Raw genomic sequence first — 5742 nt, forward strand, 5'->3', positions numbered from 1 at the left:
ATCGATTAAACTTTGTTATTTGCACACTAATTTTTGACAGGTTGTTCGACACTTGGGTTGTTGTCAAGTGTCAATTGGATGGGAAAATGGTTTGAAATTTAAACCCTTCAATAGGGAAATGTCACATGGTAAAGTGTAAACAAAAGTGTGCACCGCAGTGTACGTGCAGCAAAGTTCTTACCGATTGAACCTTGCTTTTTGTATATTGATTTTCGGCAACTTATTTGATACTTGCATTGTTGTCATGTATCAATTGGATGGAAAAACTATTTGAAATTTAAATTGTCCAACAAGTTACATGGCAATGTGTAAATTAAAGTGTACACCATAGTGTACATGTCGCAAGGTTTTTACCGATTGAACTTTGCTATTTGTACACAGATTTTCGACATGTTGTTTAACACTTGTACTGTTGTCTAGTGTCAATTGGATTTTGAAATTGTTTGAAATTTAAACTGTCCAGCACGGTACGTGGCAAAGTGTAAAGTAAAGTGTACACCATAGTGTACATGTAGCAAAATTCTTACCAATTAAACTTTGTTGTTTGTACGCGGATTTTTGACACATTCTTTGACACTTGCATTGTTGTCAAGTGTCAATTAGATGGAAAACTATTTTGAAATTTAAACTATCTAGCAGGGTAATGTCACGTGGGAAGGTGTAAACTAAAGTTTACATCATAGTGTACATGTCGCAAGGTTCTTACTGATTGAACTTTGCTATTTGTACACTGATTTTTGACGCGTCGTTTGATACTTGCATTGTTATCAAGTGTCAATTGGATGGAAAAACTATTTAAAATTTAGACTATCCAACAGGGTAATGTCACTTGGAATAGTGCAAACTAAAGTGTACATCATAGTGTACATGTCGCAAGGTTCTTACTGATTGAACTTTGCTATTTGTACACTGATTTTTGACTCGTTGTCTGATACTTGCATTTTTGTCAAGTATCAATTGGATCAGGAAATTATTTAAAATTTAAACTGTACAACAGGGTACGTGGCAAAGTGTAAACTAAAGTATATACCATAGTGTACATGTAGCAAGGTCCTTACCGATTGAACTTTACTATTTCTACGCTGATTTTTAACACATTGTTTGACACTTACATTGTTGTCAAGTGTCAATTAGATGGGAAAACTATTTTAAATTTAAACTGTCCAATATGGTAATAACACGTGGTAAAGTGTAAACTAAAGTGTACACCATAGAATACATGTAGCAAGGTTCTTACCGATTAAACTTTGCTATTTGTACACTGATTTTTGACCCGTTGTTTGACACTAACATTTTTGTCAAGTGTCAATTGGATGGAAAAACTGTTTGAAATTAAAACTGTCCAGCAGGGCAATGTCACGTGGCAAGGTGTAAACTAAAGTGTGTTCACTAAAGTGTACATGTCGCAAGGTCCTTACAGAATGAACTTTCCTCTTTGTACACTGATTTTTGACACGTTGTTTGACACTTGCATCGCTGTCAAGTGTCAAGTGGATGGAAAAATTGTTTGAAATTAAAACTATCCGAGAGGGTAATGTCACATGACAAAGTGTAAACTAAAGTGTACACCATAGTGTACATGTCACAAAGTTCTTATCGATTAAACTTTTCTATTTGTAAACTGATTTTTGACACGTTGTTTGGCACTTGTATTGTTGTCAAGTGTGAATTGGATGGGAAAACTACTTGAAATTTTTACTGTCCAATAGGGTAATATCACGTGGCAAAGTGGAAATTAAAGTGTACACCATAGTGTACATGTCACGAGGTTCTCATCGATTGAAGTTTCCTATTTGTACACTGATTTTTGACATGTTGTTTGACTCTTGCATTGTTTTCAAGTGTCAATTGGATAGGAAAACTATTTAAAATTAAAGCTATCCAACAAGTTAATGTCACGTGACGAAGTGTAAACTAAAGTATACACCATAGTGTACATGTAGCAACTTTCTTACCGATTAAACTTTACTATTTGTACACTGATTTTTTACACGTTCGAAACTTACATTGTTGTGAAGAGTCAATTGGATGGAAAAACTGTTTGAAATTTAAACTGTCCATCACGGTGCGTGGCAAAGTGTAAATGAAAGTGTACACCATAGTGTACATGTGGCAAGGTTCTTACCGATCGAATTTTGCTATTTGTACACTGATTTTTTACACATTGTTTGACACTTGCATTGTTGTCAAGTGTTAATTGGACGAAAAAACTATTTTGAAATTTAAAGTGCCCAGCAGGGTAATGTCACGTGGTAAGGTGTAAACTAAAGTGTGTACACTATAGTGTACATGTCGTAAAGTTCTCACTGATTGAACTTTCCTATTTGTGAAATGATTTTTGACACGTTATTTAACACTTGCATTGTTGTCATGTGTTAATTAGATGGAAAAACTGTTCGAAATTTAAACTGTCCAACAGGGTAATATCACTTCGTAATGTGTAAACTAAAGTGTACACCATAGTGTACATGTGGCAAGGTTCTTACTGATTGAACTTTGATATTTGTATACTGATTTTTGACACGTTGTTTGACACTTTCATTGTTGTCAAGTGTCAATTGGATGGAACAACTGTTTGAAATTTAAACTATCCAACAGGGTAATGTCACATGGCAAAGTGTAAACTAATGTGTACACCAAATTGTACTTGTCGCAAGGTTCTTATCGATTGAACTTTGCAATTTGTACAATGATTTTTGACACGTTGTTTGACACTTGAATTGTTGTCAAGTGTTAATTGGATGGGAAAACTGTTTGAAATTTGAATTGTCCAATAGGGTAATATCACGTGGCAAAGTGTAAATTAAAGTGTACACCATAGTATACATGTGCCAAGGTTCTTACCGACTGAACTTTTCTATTTCTATACTGATTTTTGACACGTTGTTTGACACTTGCATTGTTGTCAAGTGTCAATTGGATGTAAAAACTATTTGAAATTTAAACTATCCAGCTAGGTAATGTCACATGGCAAAGTATAAACTAATGTGTACACCATAGAATACATGTCGCAAGGTTCTTACCGATTGAACATTGCATTTCGTAGACTGATTTTTGACACGTTATTTGACACTTGCATTGTTGTCAAGTGTCAATAGGATGAAAAAATTGTTTGAAATTTAAACTATCCAACAGGGCAATGTCTCTGGCAAAGTGTAAACAAAAGTGTACACCATAGTGCACAAGTTGCAAGGTTCTAACGGATTGAACTTTGCTATTTGCACACACATTTTCGACACATTGTTTGACACTTGCATTGTTGTCAAGTTTCAATTGGATGAGGAAATTGTTTGAAATTTAAACTGTCCAATAGGGTACGTGGCAAAGTGTAAACTAAATTATATACCATAGAGTACATTTAGCAAGGTCCTTACCGGTTGAACTTTCCTATTCCTACACTAATTTTTGACACATTGTTTGACACTTGCATCGTTGTCTAGTATCAAATGGATGGAAAAACTGTTTGAAACTTAAATTGTCTAACAGGGCACGTGTCAAAGTGTAAACTAAAATGTACACCATAGCGTACATGTTGCAAATTTCTTACTAATTGAACTTTGCTATTTCTACACTGATTTTCGACACGTTGTTTGACAATTGCATTATTGTCAAGTGTCAATTCGATGGGGAAATTGTTTGAAATTTAAACTGTCCAACACGATACGCAGCGCGCTTACAACACCGTGCTGCCGTGCGCCCAGCTGTACCGGCGGCAACAATTGCCGCCGGCTCCACCTCCGCCCTCGTCACTGATACAAAATTGGCAGAAACAAAAAAAAAAGATCCAATATATTTATCTATTTTTTTAATTAATCCAAAAATCAAATTTTCAAATTGCTAGAAAACAAGAAAAATATGTACAATCAACATTTGATTAATCAATCATGCAAATCAATTCCTAACAAACACAAAGTAGGCTCTGATACCACTGTTGGGAATCTATTTATACATACACAGCGGAATGTAAAATAATTTTCGATTCCCACCAAGAATCGCCTTTGTGTTTAGATAGAAATTGTGATAAGGATTGTACCTTTGAAGAATTCTGCAATCCTTTTGCTTTTCTTTTCATTCCATTAACCTTGATTCGCCATCACAGTTGTCCAATTGTCCAGCCTCCAACGGTGATCCACACAGAGAATAAGATTGCAGCATCTAGGGTTTTCTCTTGTGCCAGCATGAATAATGAAAACTATATGGACCTCAAACCCTAGCTATGTATTTATATAAACCCAAACGGACTCGGCCCGGTCCGGTCCAATATTTAATTAAGCCAATTAATTATACCCAGTCCCTAAATTAATTAATCCAATTAATTAATTCGAGAATATAAATAACAAATCCAATTAATTAATTTACCCAACGATTGTTAAATTAACCAATTGGCAATTTGCAATCTTCCAATTTTCTTTTGTGTACGACCCATTAGGTTGCCGACCACGATGCCTAATGATATGAAATATTATTTTGATCTAATCAAAATTGATAAATTAAAACACCCTTTTAATTTATCATCAATTCACACTCGCCGTCCTTGATTGACATCTAGCAATGCGTCAGGGCAATACATGTGACGGGAAATGTCACGTGGTATGACAAAACCAAATTCGTTCGTTTAACGTGAAACTATAATCCCTTCGTCAATATGATCCGATCAATTACGAGATATGGAGTTGTATTAATCTCGATCATCGATCAAATCTTTCACTCCACTATTAAGTCAATATAAGTCGAAAACTCCTTTTTCGACTTATGAGTACACCTTAGCCAAGGATTTCATCATCGACTTAATTTAATAACACGCAGATCATAATCTCCTACTATCTAAGAGTGACGAATCCTTTATTGATCAATCACAACCTTCATACGATTCTTAACGTACCCAAACGATGTTGTATTAGCGACCCTTTTCAGAGCAACGTCCAACACCGCCAAAGTATGACTGTCCTCATATAAGGTACCATGACGACCTCAAGTCAAAGGACCAATTCCACTACCGAACGTTAGAGATTAACCCCTGACACTCAGATAGTTATCCATGTGGAATCTCTCGACGGGTGTCCAATGTTTTGTTCTATAACAAAACATCCACGTGTTCATTTAAGTGTCACCACACTTTAACTTGTGAGATCAACTACTTACTTCACAAGTAAGAAATGCCCCACGTGATGGTCTATCCGTAATAACGATATCTGTATCTTGTTATTACTTACGACCACGGATGATTTAAGATTCAATCAGATGTAATTTGTATCTCACAATCACAACTCCTTGTGATTAAAAAATTACAAATATTTGAATTTACGGACTCTATTATTTATTTAATTGTCTATTAATTAAATAATAGATCTGCCATTTAATTTTATTAATTATATATAAAAGTATTTATGTCCAAAGTTGATTGGACCTAGGGCATAATACTTACAAACTCCCACTTGCACTAGATCCAATCACTTATGTATTAAATATCATAAGTCTACATGATGATCATGTTTATACTATGACAGCTCTTTGTCAGTGGATCTGCAATATTATTAAATGTAGAAATTTGCTCTTCTCTTTGCGTCATTTCTATGTATTATCTCTTTGATGAGATTATACCGCCTTAATACATGTTTGGATTATTGATGAGAACTTAGTTCTTTTGCTTTCACAATGGCTCTATTGTTATCACAATACTATTGTATGTGATCAATAATATCAAAAACTACTCCAAGTTCATTTATGAACATCATGATTCAT

Source organism: Olea europaea, unplaced genomic scaffold (assembly GCF_002742605.1).
Source record: "Olea europaea var. sylvestris unplaced genomic scaffold, O_europaea_v1 scaffold979, whole genome shotgun sequence".
NCBI lineage: Eukaryota > Viridiplantae > Streptophyta > Magnoliopsida > Lamiales > Oleaceae > Olea > Olea europaea.